The following is a 16484-nucleotide window of genomic DNA, read 5'->3' as shown; positions in this document are numbered from 1 at the left end:
TCTTCAGGATTTCACTTTTCTTTCAAGCCTTTGATTTCTTTCAAAGCTTTTTTTCAAGATTTCATTTTCTTTCCAGACGTTTTTCTCAGGGAACCTTTATCTTCTAGTGATTTTTCCATAGTTAGGAATCTAAAGAGATTTCCCGTCAACGGACTGGTGCGCTGGAAATTGGGGTGTGCTATCATCGAGCGGGTAAATTTTGCCACGCTGGACTCAGTTGCTAAGAGTTATCAGAAGTAACACTATTTGGTATTTTTCATTGTTTTAAACGATAGATTCTAGTGTAAATGGATATTTTTACAGGAAAATGCCTGAAAAATGTCATATACGTGAAAATGGTTGCCAGTGTGTGCTGTGTGTCAGCAATTGAGTGTTGCGGGCTGGAAATTGCCAGAAAATAATAATTCCTCTCGATAGATCTAGATTTATTGGTTAAAAGTAGCGGTTTTCATGTAGTTTTATATTTTGATGTTGTGGATCTACTTATGGCGAATTTTTCAGCATTCATGTTAATAATCATACGATGAACGACTTTTTGGTTGAAAAAATCTACCTCCAACATTTATAATATTGATTTCAGTTTCCTAAGAATTAAGTGTTTTAAAAATGCTTGTAAATTTGTTTTTATTCATAAAACTTGTAAGGTCAAAAAATCCTTCATTCTTTAGATTTCTTTTTCCAGGATAAAACTTCAATATATTTCACTAATACAATTTAAGCATCTTGTTGCCTATTTAAATAAGTGTGCTGGTTCAAGATTGCCTCCACAGAAGTGTAAAATTATGTCTAGTGAAGAGTAAAAGATATACTTTTGATCGTAAATGAAGGTGTACTATATTTGAGCCGTAAAGACACTCTTTCTTTTATTTTGTCTCTTATAGTGCCTCTGAAAGACCCTATTATCAAAATATCTGCTAATAACACTTCCCAATATTGTGTGATAGTACCCTCTAAAGTATAACTTAACAAGCAGGTGCATGTCAAATGCGAACAATTTCCAGTAATCTATTTTCTTCCTCGCATGTCAATTATTACAGACATTGGAAATATGCAATCAATGGATTTTTTAAAACTTTTCTACTGGAAAGTATTCCCAGAATATTAGTAACATCAATTGCTTCTCGGTCCAGTTGTCCAGCTCACCATTTCGTTGAGGGTAAATCTTTTTCGATTCCTAATGCTGGAAAAAAATAATTGGAATATAAAGGTTCCTTGAGAAAAACTTTATCAAAGTAAATGCAATCTCGAAAAGAAGCCTAGAAAGAAAAACATAATTATCTTGAAAAACAATGAAATCCTGAGGAGGAGAGCTCTTAAAGTATTATGTAACATCCCTCGTGTGTATCGCTATTACATGTCACCCCATTTGGGTGTCCTCCTTAGTTATAAGTGGGGATTCCACAAGGGTCCTGAAGAAACAAGTCACGCAAGAATGCGTCATTCTTAAAACTAGAAAATATTCCATATTACGTAAGAAATAAAGAAAGCATGAATGAAAATGTTTGGAAGAAAAATGTCTTAAAAAGCGTCTTGACATGTCTTGAATGTCTTGAAAAAAGCCTTAACGGTGAAATTGGATGATAGGTCCCCAATAGAATTGGATGCTACTTCACCGATAGTAATGACTGCTAAGACCACCCATTAGAATTAGTTGTTAGGGCTTTTCCCGTTTGGGATTGGTTTCCAGGGCCCCCTCCATTGGAATTGGACTCTAGGGTCCTTAATTAAATTCTAGGGGGTCCCTAATGGATGGTATTTCTCGTTAGGAACGCTGTTGGAATTGGATGCTAGGGTCCCAGTTGAATTGCTTGCTAGGGCCCGGTGTCTTGAAGGTTCCCCAGTAGCAGACCCTGAAGGTTTTCCTGGACCTTATGGGTTTTTTAAACAATCATAGAAACTATGTCGTATTGTCTACATTTGCATCGTGACTAGCAGATCCTGAAGGCTTTTCCCTCTATATCTCTAGGTCTTTCAACAATCAAAGAAACCAGTACGTAATGCGTATGTTTGCATCTTGACTAGTGGACTCTAGCTAATCTTATTACATAACAGCCACTTGTATCCATTTGGTTAAGCATACAATCTCTTATTATGTAACAACCGAAAAATTCTGAGGTAAACAAACCATATTACGTTGCCTACAGGTGTGCTATACCGTTAGAGGTGAACTATAGTATTGGGTAAGATCCAGGTGCACGTTATAACGCCTTGAGGGACTAGTAGCTCCTATCGTGCATGGCCTATTTGACTGGTTAAAAGCAGAGGGGCATCACTACTGAAACAACTGGTCTAGTTAGTCTTTTGATAAAAATAGCTGCACCTTTAAGGAAAAATTTCTGAGAGATGTCTCAACATTTTTCTTTCTTTTTGTCTTTTCTGATATATTTTCCTGCAGATGTATCAAACAGTTCGAGGTAACGAACTGTAGTAAGGAGCCCACCTCAATACTAATCGAAACTTCAAGAAAAGAAATTTTGATACCAATATATACATCAAAAGAATAAGATTTTTATGCTTATTTTAGATATATAAATTTCATCGTGTTTAGTCTTGCCCATTAAAAATTTAAGAGCCTGAGAAAATTTGCCTTATGTTTGAAAAAAGGGGAACACCCGTAAAAGCTATAGAATTTTAACGAAAATCACACCATCAGATTCAACGTATCAGAGAACCGTACCGTAGAGGTTTCAAAATCCTATCTGCAAAAATGTGGAATTTTGTAATTTTTACCAGAAGAACGATCACGGATGCGTGTTTGTTTGTTGTTTTTTTTTTCCAGGGGTGATCGTATCTACCCAGTGGTCCTAGAATGACATAAGAAAACTAATTCTAACCGAAATTAAAAGTTTTAGTGCCCTGTTTAACTGACCAAAAAATTGGAGGGCAACTAGGTCCCCTCCCACACTAATTTTCCCCCAAGGTCACCGGATTAAAATTTTGAGATAGCCATTTTGTTCAGCATAGTAAAAAAAAACTAATAACTATGTCTTTGCGGGTCGACTTAATCCCTCAGAGTCCCAAGGGGAGTGCTACAAGTTATGGTTTTGCCCATTATTTACACAGTATTGGTTATTGGGAAGTATACAGACACTTTCATGGGGGATTTTTTTCAGGTGGGAAGGGGTTGGGAGAGGGGGTTACGTGGGAGGATCTTTCTTGGAGGAATTGTCATGAGAAAATTTGGGGTGCTGTATTTTCCAGCATTATTTAAAAAACAATGGGAAATTAAATAAGAATCAAGTTTTTTCAACTTATAGTAAGGAGCAATATTAGAACTTCAAACAAACAGAAATTATTACGTAAAAGAGGGGGTTTGATCCCTTTTCAGTACCTCTTACTTTGCGCTGAAGTATTTTTAGTAATTACAAAAGAGCTATTTATTCTATTAAACAACCTTTGTTATTCAGGGGTCATTCTTAGAGAGTTGACACAAAATTCAAACTTTTATGTAAAGAGCAAGGTATTGAAGTGGGGACGAACCCCCTCATATACGTAATAAAAATATACCAAAATAGAAATTCGTTACCTAAGTTAAATCGTAAGTCACGTATATTTATTACTAACAAAAACTTTTGTAAACAAAATTAAAAGTTCTAGTGGCCTGTTTAAGTAACCAAAATATTTGAGGACAACTAGCCCCCTTCCCCGCTCTTTTTTCTCAAAATCGTCTGGTCAAAACTTTGAGAAAGCCATTTAGCCAAAACAAGTAACATTAATATGCAAATTATGTTTTAATTATTCATGTGAGGTGAGCCAAAATTAAAACCTGCATTAACTCAAAAGCGTTCAGAAATTAAAAAAACAAGTTTTTTAACTGAAAGTAAGGAGCGACATTAAAACTTGAAACGAACAGAAATTAATCTGCATATGAAAGAGGTTGTCCCCTCCTCAACCTCCCGCTCTTTACGCTAAAGTTTGACTCTTTCTCACAACTCTACTCTTTAAAACTATAAAAAAAAACTTTAGCGTAAAGACCGGGGCGTTGAGGAGGGAACAGCCCCTTTCATATACGGAATAATATGTTCGTTTTAAGCTTTAATGTCGCTCCCTACGTTCAGTTAAAAAAAAACTTATTTTTCTATTTATTAAAACAAGATACAACTAGACGTGTGGCATTTTTGGTACCATTGGATCAATCTTCCCCCCAAAACCTTAAGATCTTTCAATTTATCCCGTATTTTCTATGTAGTTTGAACATTTTGTGTCTTCAAAACCTATTCCCCTCTCGATATTGGTCCTTCCCTCTTGAACTATATTCTTGTGTACGTGCTTAAATTTAATTATACAGTATCATTGACAAGAACTGATGGAAGCGATACAAAGAATAGACATTACATTCAACCGGATTTGTATAAACGAGGTAGAATATACCCAATTTTCGGGTTTCGCTTGTTCATTTTTAAATTTTCAGATTTTCGCAATCGAATAAGAAATACAGTTTTTCCGGTTAGCATAGTTTTTCTGTTGGTATATTCGCTTTTCGCAACAACTTTCATACGATCCTACAACAAAGTATTGAAGGGTGAAATATACATTGAATATAATGGATGTATTTAAGTGCAAATTTACACCGTTTTGCTCTATTTTTCTTCTTTTTTTTTGCATAAAAAGAATTTTTTTCTAATGAAAAAATAATTCTAATATTTCTAAGGATTTTTTCTGCTTGTTGTAACTTTGAACCAAACGGGTCTCGGTAATGAATAGTTAGCATTTATTGGTCAATAGTTAAAGATAATAAACGATATATAAACGGTATAATAACGATAGCCATTATTAAGTGATTCTAGGAAATAAAACTGTGATACAAAGGTCCATATCAAAAGAATTTAATTTCACGCTGATTCTTAAAAAATAAAACTCGTTACTTTTAACCTTACTCATCCAAGCTTACTAGCATACAGCTTACTAGCAAGCATACTAGCAAATTAAAACTTTCGAAAAAAGAGTAGAAGTTTTTACCCCATAAAAGAGGGGGGAACGTGAAACTACACCGTCAACCAAATACAAAGTAGAAACAATAGGATTTTTTTTCCCAAGACAGTAGAATTCAATATAGTGGATATTTCGGCCCTATGTCCAAGGGCCGTCTTCAGCACAATACCAGAAATATATATATATATATATATATATATATATATATATATATATATATATATATATATATATATATATATATATATATATATATATATATATATATATTTGGTATTGTGCTGAAGAAGGCCCTTGGACCTCCTTTCATTTAGAGCAAGGGTAGATGCAGGGCTGGTTTTAGGGGGTGCCCTCTCAAAAAGGTATTTCCACTAATTGCAGGGACAGAGGACTGAAAAATACAAATGAGACAGCCTAATTTTGTATCCGGTGCTGATTTAAAGGTATGTTGTATGACTACGTTTGGGAAAGCTTGCTGAGGCGATGGTATCTCTCCTCTTATTGCAGATCAGAAGGGGGGCAAAGTTGGAGCCACTTTTTCCAAATCCAGTGAAAAAAGAAAAATGAGCCCTAAAGTACCACAAAGGCAAGGATATACTAAAGAAAACTGACCTATTTCTCTGGATTTACATGCCACGTTAAACCCGGACTTGCCTATTGCATTTCCCTTTAGGAGGAGGGATAACGTGTTAAAATACTAATAAGGAGCAAGTTAAAATTTAGTCATCTGGAAAGGGGTATAAAACATGGAGCTGTAAGTATGAAGAAAGCTTGAACGACTTAAAAATTTCATAGATTAGATGTATTTTTTTTATTCTTAAGTTATTAAGTTAATACCGAGTGAATGTAATGTTCTTTAAATATATGGGGCTAAAACAGGTGAATTACAAGATCTAAGTTTGATCAGGTGTAACTGCGTCATAGAGTCAATAGTTGAAATCAAAACATGGATTAACTAAAAAACGTTCAGAAATTAAATAAAAAAAACAAGTTTTTTTAACTGAAAGTAAGGAGCGACATTAAAACTTAAAACGAACAGAAATTACCCCGTATATGAAAGGGGCTGCTCCCTCTTCAACGCCTTGCTCTTTGCACTAAAGTTTGACTCTTTCTCTCAACTCTACTTTTTAAAACAGTAAAAACTTTAGCGTAAAGAGCAAGGGGTTGAAGAAGGAGCAGCCCCTTTCATATACGGGGTGATTTCTGTTCGTTATAAGTTTTAATGTCGCTCCTTACTTTCAGTTAAAAAGCTTGTTTTTTTATTTAATTTCTGGACGTTTTTTAGTTAATCCATGTTTTGATTTCGGCTCTCCGCAGATGAATAATTAAAGCGAAATTTGCATATTTATTTATCTGGCTAAATGGCTTTCCCATAGTTTTGATCGAAAGATTTTGCGAAAAAAGGAGGGGATTGTTGCTCTCCGATTTTTTGGGTACTTAAAAAGGCAACTAGAACTTTAATTTTTAAGAACGTTTTCAGTAGTAAAAGATATACATAACTTACAAATTAGCTTACGTATCAAACTTCTATGTTCGTATGTTTTTATTACGTATATGAGAAGGTTCGCCCACTTGTCAATACCTCGTCAATAACTCTTTGCATTACAGCTTAAATTTTGTCCCCTGAATCACAAAGGCCATAGAATAAATAGTTGAAATTACTAAAAATCCTTTAGCGTAAAAGTTGAGGTATTAGGAGGAAGTGAACCCCCTTATATGCGTAATATTTTCTGTTCGTTTCAAGTTTTAATGCTACTCCATACTTCCAGTTGAAAAAAACTTTTTCATATTTATTTTCTCATTTTTTTTAAATAATGCTAGAAAATGCAGCGCCCCCTTTATGGAAATTTTCTTCCCCCATGATAAATTCCTCCATGGAAAATTTCCCCCACATAGCCCCCTCTTCTCAACCCCCCTCCATCCCAACCAAAAAATCCCCCTGAAAATGCTTCTACATTTCCCAATAACCATTAATATATGCAAACACTGGTCAAAATTTGCAACTTGTATTCCCTCCCACGGGGACTTTGGGGGAGTAAGTCGTCCCCAAAGACATAGTTATAAGGTTTTTCGACTATGCTGAATAAAATGGCTATCTCAGAATTTTGATTCGACTACTTTGCGAAAAATGAGCGTGGGAGGGGGCCTAGGTGCCCTCCGATTTTTTCGGTCACTTAAAAAGGGCACTAGAACTTTTCATTTCCGTTCGAATGAGCCCTCTCGCAAAATTCTAGGACCCCTGGGTCGATACGATCATCCTTTGGAAAAAGAAAAAAAACAAAAAAACAAACAAACAAATAAACACGCATCCGTGATTTGTCTTCTGGCAAAAAATACAAAATTCCACATTTTTATAGATAGGATCTTGGAACTTGTACAATAGGGTTCTCTGATACGCTGAATCTGATGGTGTGATTTTCTTTAAGATTCTATGACTCTTAGGGGGTGTTTCACCCTATTTTCTAAAATAGGGCAGATTTTCTCAGGCTCGTAACTTTTGATTGGTGAGACTAAACTTGATGAAACTCATATATTTAAAATCAGCATTAAAATGCGATTCTTTTGATGTAACTATTGGTATCAAAATTCCGTTTTTTAGAGTTTTGGTTACTATTGAGCCAGGTCGCTCCTTACTACAGTTCGTTACCACGAACTGTTTGAAAACAGTTTCATCAACCAAAAATAGTAGTTTTCAAATGCTGGTGCATTCTGATGCCTAGTTTAAACATTATTGGATTGGCTGTTTTCAATTTTGAGTGTCGTAACGGGCTAAATAGTCAAAATGAATAGAAAGAGGGGAGGGGGTAGACCTGACATTTGCCCCTTTTCTCGAAGAGCCAAAAATACACAAAAATTATGGAAAATATGGTGAAATAGATTAGTTTTCTGGCAAAATGTAAGTTTTTTACCACCACCCCCCCCCCGAAGTTGATGGAGATGTTAGTGTCAATTGAAAGGAGTGTTTTGTCCCCTAGAATTCGGAAAATACTTTTTTTTGTATTTTCATTGAATTTTGTTTGTGTTATTGAAAATCTTTTAACTTAAAATGACCACAAATTACTATTAAAGAATATATGAAATCCAAAACGAACAGGAAATAAAGAAACAATTATAGCAGATAAACATACAACAGGTACTGATATAAATCAGTAAATAAAACGAACAAAACTTATTACAAATAAGACGTTGGCCACCACCCCCTTCCCTAATTGTAAAAGTCCAAGTCCTACTGCATCATTTCTGTTTTATTGAAAACTAAATGTCTCTTGAACAGTCCTTGGAGGGAGCTCAGAAAATTATCCTGAATATTTGATAAATATTGATATTAATTACTGATAGCTGAACAGTTAGAGATTTTATTTCACTCTAAGTTTATTTTTATTTTCAATGTTGTAAGCACAAAAGGAAATAATTGTCATATAATTTGTTTTCAATGAAGCGTTAATGACACAGTAGGCTTTAGGCTTTTACAATTAAGGAAAGGGGCAGAAGCCAAACTCTTGTTGGTTCGTATTAAATTTTATCTTCATATTCAGTTCAAGTTTTGCTCGTTTTAAGATTTATTTATTCATTTATATTGGTACCTGTTACACGTTTGTTTTCTATGACGCTTTATTTGATTTCTTTTCGTTTTGGGTTCCATTTATTCTTGGTTCCTGGGTTCCTGAAATAGTAATTTAAGGTCTTTTTGAGTTTGAATTATTTCCACTGGTCTTAAGTTAATTATAATCCTTTACTTTTCTTTGAATTTTTTTTCAATTAATTTCAATTCGTCTTTAATTGCCAAAGTTTCAAATTTTTCATCGTACCCTATTTCAACATCAAATTTTTGCTCAACGTCAAAATTTCATCGAAGTATCAAAACATTAAAGTGATGGTGTTTCAACATAATTTTCGATAGTCAACATCCCCCTTAACATTCTCTGAAAGGAGTCACAAATACATGTTGTGCTAGTTGCAATCAGTCGTAGTCACAGGTGCAAGTTGTCGCAGTTGGAAGTAGTCATAGATGCATTCACAACTAGTCTCATTTACAACCATAATAGTAGCAATAGTAGTAGCGACCCTGAAAGTTTCAAGTTGATACCCTTACCTGTTCCGGATACTATAGATAAGCCTTTTTGATAACTTGGATACGCATAGTTTGTTTTGATTTAGAAGGAGAGAATCTAAAAGGGCAAGAACGGGGAAGGGGTGGCTGTCCTTCGTTCCTTTTTCAACGTCCCTCTCAGCATACTTTTAAAGTTTCAACTTAACACCCTTAGCCGCTTCTTAGATATTGCTGTTACGTCCATTTGAAAATACTCCTATATTTAATGTACTTTAAATTTGTTTGACACCCCCGTCAACATTTTCTAAGGGTTTTATCTTAATATTTATAATCTTTTTGGAGAATCAAGATCAAACATACTTACCACCTATCCCCAATATTCAGCCTTGTATATTAAACATTTGTAATTTCTTCCTCAACATGCTCTAAAAGTTTAAACTTAATGCCATCAGATGTCCTTGTAATATTACATTTACGCCTTTTTGATAAACAAGATGCTGATAGTATCTTTAGGTTTAGTTTAATATGCCCTCAACATTCCCCGAAGTCTCACCTTAATGTCCGTAGCCTCTTCGAAAACACATAGAATCAAAAATTCTTCCTTTTTCGTGATGATAAATCCTGGATGTAAAAAAGGTTAAAATGCATAATTTACAACCAACTGATTACAAATGATGAGGGGAGAGAACATCTAAAAAGGGCAAGGGGGCTGGTTACCCTCCAATAGCTCCTCTATATCCCCTGAAATGTTAAACTTAATATCCTCTGCCGTTCCTTATATTGATGATATGTCCTTCTGACAATCGGTATGCACGTATTATGTATTTTAGTGTGTTCATCATCCCTATCCAAAGCTGACGGTAGTTATATCATTTCCATAGGCATATTTAGAGTTTTTGACTATTTTGAACGAAATGTCTAATGCAAAACTTTGATCAAATATCTTTGGAGGGATTGCAATTAGAAAGGAATGGGAGAGGTTGGTGACCTTTCGACCACTCTTTATTATCCCCCCCCAAGATGTCCTGAAAGTTTCAACTTAATACTCTCAGCTGTTCGTAAAATATTGTAGATACTTCTTTTTGATAAATTGGATGCACATAGCACCTTTTGATTTATTATGACCTACCCCTAAACATTTTCAAGGTTTCACCTTAATGCCCTAGCCTTTCTGGATACACCCCCTTTTTCCTGATCATAAATCTTGCATGTAAACAGTGGACAAATTGAATAATTTACAATCCTTGCCCCAGGGCTATTATCACGGCATTCCTGGAAGTGTAGCTGTTAGACCTTTTGACTAATTTGAAAAAAATAACAGTTACAAAATGTCGATCAGTGTTGATCAGAGGGGCCATATAAAAGGAGCAAGGAGGGGGAGGGCTGGTTACCCTAAAATTTCTCTTCAACATCCCCTCAACATATCAGTAAATTTTCAACTCAATACCCTCAGTCGCTCTTTAGATATTACTGATATTCCCTTTTCACAACCAGCAAACACACAGAATGTTCTGTTTGTGTTCGGTATCCCTTTCAACGTTTCCTTACAGGTTCACCCTAGTACCCTAAGTTGTTTTTTCTGGAGACCCAGGATGAAGCATGCCATCTTTTCAAACTTAAAAAAAAACAAGTTTTTTTTTAACGGAAAGTAAGGAGCGACATTAAAACTTAAAACAAACAGAAATTTCTTTGTATGTGAAAGGGGTTGCTTCCTCATCAACGCCCCGCTCTTTACGTTAAAGTTTGACTCTTTCTCTTAACTCTACTTTTTAAAACAGTAAAAACTTTAGCGTAAAGAGCGGGGCGTTGATGAGGAAGCAACCTCTTTCACATACTATATTTGGGAATAAAGATTGTGGGGTGGCTGGTTATCCTTTGGTCGCTATCGACTCTTATCAAGGGCACTAAAACTTTCGGTTTACAATCAAAGTTTATGTGACTACATTTTAAGAAAGACATTATATGCTAACAACGATTAACTTGCATAGCGTACAGCCCTTGTCCCAGGGGATAGGGTGTAGGTTTCAACCCCGGAAGCATGGTTATTTGGCCTTTAGATTATTAAAAATAAAATGGCTGTCTCAAAGTTTGACCAGATGCATTTAGGGGAAAAGGGTGTTAGGGGGCTGATTTGCCCTTAATCCCTCTGGACTCTTAAAAACGAACTAAAACTTTCGATTTCTAATCGAATGAGCTCCCTCGAAAGTTTATACGAACATCCCTTCCACAAAAACCTTATATATTAACAAAAGGCAACTTGCATAAGTTACAGCCCTTGGCCGGGGGGGTTTGGGGTAATTATCGACTCCTGAGCTATAGTTCTTTTACTTTTGGAATATTTTGAACAAAATGGCTACCTAGAATTTTTTGATTGGATGTGTTTGGAAAAATAGTACGTGAGGGGGGTATGGTACCCTCTGATCACTTTTGAATTTTTAGAAGGGCACTAGAACTGCCGATGTACGACCAAATCATCCCCCTCCAATGTTTTATTTGACCACCCCTTCCATAAAAACTTAGGAAGGGGTGCCCTTGCCCCGAAGACCGGGGGTTTTTGAAATTCGGAGCAGACGTTATTTGACCTTCAAACTATTTGAAACAATATGGCTTTCTAAGAGTTTTGATCGGAAGCATTTGTGGGAAAAGGTGTGGAGAGGGGCAGTCTGGTCGCCCTCCGATCACTTTTGACTCTTAAAAAGGGAACTAGAACTTTTGATTTAAAATCGAATGAGCCTCATCCGAAGTTTGTACGACCAATTCTTCTATAAAAACTTTATCTATTTACAATGGGCAACTTGCATAACTTCCAGCCTTTGCCCTGCAAGCTGTGGGGAGCTTTTTCAACCTCGGAGGCATAGTTATTTGACCTTTGGACCATTTTGAGCAAATGGCCATCTCAAATTTTGATCAGATTTAATTTCCGAAAAGCGGGTGGGGGAGGGAGGCTAGTTTTCCTCCAATCACATTTGACTCTTAAAAAGTGCACTAAAACTTCCGATTTACAACCAAATGAGACCCCTTCCGTAAATACACTGCTTCACTATATGCATAGTCTTGTTAATCAGACAAAAAAACTTTCCATCTCAAAAGTTTTTTTTTAATTTTATGATTGCCCTAGGGCTCTTTAGTCAAATTTCTTCTTGTTGATAATTTAAATATGGTAGCAGTACTTAGAACGAGCATTGATAGATAGATAGATAGATAGATGGATAGATCTGATAGATCTGATCTTCGTGGACAGGGTTTTCGAGATATTTAAACAAAACATTATGTGACTAGTAAAAAAGGAAAAAAAAAGGTTTTCAAGTAGAAAACATATGTGCGCTGGAATAGCACGGAGGTGGAATGCATGTGGTAAACATCTCCCAGTTCATTTGGATTTATTGGAGAATTACCGGCGTTGTGTTTTTTTTACCCATTTTTTTTAAAAACAAACAAACAAAAAGACAAAAACAAACAGCTAAATAAATACCAAATCATTCAAATGAATTGTAACTAATCTCAATATATATACTGGCGTAACATCACTATACGACTTATAATAATATTTTTATTTATAATATTTATTCATGCCGTATATAGAAAAATTAATTTGACCTCATTACTAATATTATTTACATGGAGGGAGGGGGGCTATGAGGTTGTTGTGCTGTAGGTATTATTAAACTACTAAAAACACCTTTTGTGAATAGTCTCATTACACTTGGTGTTTTGTTCTTAGTTAGGTTTCTGGTGTTACTTTACATGCGTTACAGATACTAAATACGATGCAACCAGTTTTTAGTCAAAAATGTCGTATTTATACTCTTGAAATGTGTTCATAAATATGAAGTTACTCATATGAATTTTCTTTCCAAAATTAAGGGCTCTTACCGAGGTTTCCCAAACTCGTGACCTATATAGGTCGTTTTTTTTTGCCTGAAAACCCCAGGATGCCAGTTTCCCCCCAAACAAATATGGAACAGTTTTCAAGAACAAAACATAAATATACAATTACTGTTCGTTTAAGGACAAAGTACAGATATATATATATATATATATATATATATATATATATATATATATATATATATATATATATATATATATATATATATATATATATATCAGGCACGTGGGCAGGAATTTATTTCGAGGGGGCCCAAAACCTTTGAAACAGCAGATATAAAGTAGCACTTTTTTATAGTAACTAAATAAACGCAAAAAGCACGTATATCGGAAAATCCAGATTAACTTTAATCAGTAGTATTGTAGCGGATGGGGGAAGGAGACTGAGACATCAAAAGTACATTTTAGACTCAGGTTATGTTCATAGCGATTTAGAACCAGTGATTCATCTATTATATCCCACTGAAAGGGAAATTTTAGGGTTAATAGTACAATATGGGAGCTGTGGGGGTAGTTCTTCTATTGCAAAAACGTCGATTTTAATAAAAAATGATAGTTTCCAAAATTGATCCATTAAAAGCTGTACTTTATCCTGAAAACGCCATAATATCAAGGATAATTCTATTTTGCTGTGGAAAGCGAACTCTTTTTACAAAACAAAATAACAGTACGATCGCTAATTACTTCAAAGAGGGTAGAAAGTCAGACAGAAAATGGGTTAATAATTGGGCAGTGACTTGATCAGATAATTGCATGCTGTAAAATCCCCCAAAAAAGCTTCATACATGTATCTAGATTCTTAAAAAATGTCCTACTTTTGCCAGAAATCCCAAGAAACCATGGGGAAATTAAATATTTCGAAAAATTTCGGGGGGCCCGGGCCCGAAGGCCCCCCTGCGTACTTGCCAGATATATACATATATATATATATATATATATATATATATATATATATATATATATATATATATATATATATATATATATATATATATATATATATATATATATATATATATATATATATATATATGTAGAGAGAGAGGGATAGGGCTTAAGAAGATTGGGATTTCTGTCTTTTATCTAACCAGTACAAATATGCTTGAAAATTTTGAATAGACCCCAAACCTTCTAAAAGGCTAGAGTGTTAGTTGCACTTTACTGCAATCATATGTATTGTGAACAGTGCGGTTTTTATGGCACTTGGTATTAACCAAGTGACATATAGCAATCGCCAATTCTGTCGGTCTGTCTGTCTGTCTGTCTGTCTGTCTGTCGGTCTGTCTGTCGGTCCCGGTTTTGCTACTTTAGGCACTTCCAGGTAAAGCTAGGACGATGAAATTTGACAAGCGTATCAGGGACCGGACCAGATTAAATTAGAAATAGTCGTTTTCCCGATTTGACCATCTGGGGGGGGGGGAGTGGGGGCCCGGTTAATTCGCAAAAAATAGAAAAAATGAAGTGTTTTTAACTTATGAGCGGGTGATTGGATCTTAATGAAATTTGATCTTTGGATTGATATTGAGTCTCAGAGTTATTATTTTAAATTCCGACAGGATATGATGACATTGGGGGGAGTTGGAGGGGGAAAACATAAAGTCCCGGTTTTGCTACTTTAGGCACTTCCAGGTAAGCTAGGACGATGAAATTTGGCAAGCGTATCAGGGATCGGACCTGATCAAATTAGAAATAGTCGTTTCCCCGATTGAACCATCTGGGGGGGGCGGTTAATTTGGAAAAAATAGAAAAAATGAAGTATTTTTAACTTATGAGCGGGTGATTGGATCTTAATGAAATTTGATGTTTGGAATGATATTGCGTCTCAGAGCTCTTATTTTAAATCCCGACCGGGTCTGATGACATTGGGGGGAGTTGGAGGGGGGAAACCTAAAATCTTGGAAAACACTTAGAGTGGAGGGATCGGGATGAAACTTGATGGGAAAAATAAGCGCAAGTCCCAGATACATGATTGACATAATCAGAACTGATTCGTTCTCTATGGGATAGTTTTTTTTTTTGGGGGGGGGGTAATTCTTAAAAATTAGAAAAATGAGGTATTTTCAACTTACGAACGGGTGATCGGATCTCAATGAAATTTGATGTTTTGAAGGATATCGTGTCTTAGAGCTCTTATTTTAAATCCCGACCGGATCTGGTGATGGGGGCGGGGAGTTGGGAGGGGGAAACCTAAAACTTGGAAAACACTTAGAGTGGAGGGATCGGGATGAAACATGGTGGGAAAATTAAACACAAGTCCAAGATAGATGATTGACATAAACGGAACAGATCCGCTCTCTTTGGGGTAGTTGGGGGGGGGGTATTTCTGAAAAATTGAAAAAATGAGGTATTTTTAACTAACGAACGGGTGATCGGATCTCAATGAAATTTGATATTTAGAAGGATATCGTGGCTCAGAGCTCTTATTTTAAACCTGACCGGATCTGGTGACATTGGGGGGGGGGGGTTGGGAGGGGGAAACCTAAAACTTGGAAAACACTTAGAGTGGAGGGATCGGGATGAAACTTGGTGGGGAAAAACACGAGTCCTAGATACTTGATTGACATAACCAGAACGGATCCGCTCTCTTTGAGGTAGTTGGGGGAGGGGGTCAATTCTGAAAAATTAGAAAAAAGGAGGTATTTTTAACTTACGAACGGGTGATTGGATCTCCATGAAACTTGATATTAGAAGGATATCGTGTCTCAAAGCTCTTATTTTAAATCCTGACCGGATCTGGTGACATTGGGGGAAGTTTGGGGTGGGGAAACCTAAAATGATGGAAAACACTTAGATTGGAGGGATTGGGATGAAACTTGGATGGAAAAATAAGCAGAAGTCTTGCATACGTGATTTACATAATTGTAACGGATCCGCTCAATTGCGGGGGGGGGGGGGGTAATTCTGAAAAATAAGAAAAAATGACGTATTTTTAACTTACGAAGGAGTGATCGGATCTTCATGACACTTCATATTTAGAAGGATCTCGTAACTCAGATCTCTTATTTTAAATCTCACCGGATCCAGCGTAATTGGAGGGGGGCAGTTGAGGGGAACCAGAAATCTTAGAAAATACTTAAGAGGTGAGATCAGGATGAAACTGGATGGGAAGAATCAAAACCTGTCTAAGATACGTGACTGACATAACTGGACCGGATCTGCTCTCTTTGGTGGAGTTGGGGGGGGGGGTAATTTTGAAAATTGAGGCATTTGTAACTTACGAAAGGGCGACCAGATCATAATCAAATTTGATATTTAGAAGGATCTTGCGCTTTAAAGCTGTAATTTAAAATACCGATCAGATCCTGTGACATTCGGGGGATTTTGAGAGGGAAACCGGAATTCTTGGAAAACGTGAAAATTGGGGTATTTTTATTTTACGAACAGGTGATCAGATCGTAATGAAATTTGATATTTTGAAGGAATTCATGTCTCAGAGCTCTTATTTCAAATCCCGAACAAATCTTTTGACATTGGGGGGAGTTGGAGGGGGAAATCTTGGAAAAACACTTGGAGTGTAGGAATCTGGATGAAGCTTGGTGGATAGAATAAACAAATGTCCTTTATACGTGATTGACTGAACCATACTGGATTCGCTTTTTTTTGGGGAGTTGAG

This window comes from Artemia franciscana, chromosome 8 (genome assembly GCF_032884065.1).
Source record: "Artemia franciscana chromosome 8, ASM3288406v1, whole genome shotgun sequence".
Classification (NCBI taxonomy): domain Eukaryota; kingdom Metazoa; phylum Arthropoda; class Branchiopoda; order Anostraca; family Artemiidae; genus Artemia; species Artemia franciscana.
The sequence above is the reverse complement of the archived record's forward strand: the minus strand, read 5'-3'. Positions refer to the sequence as shown.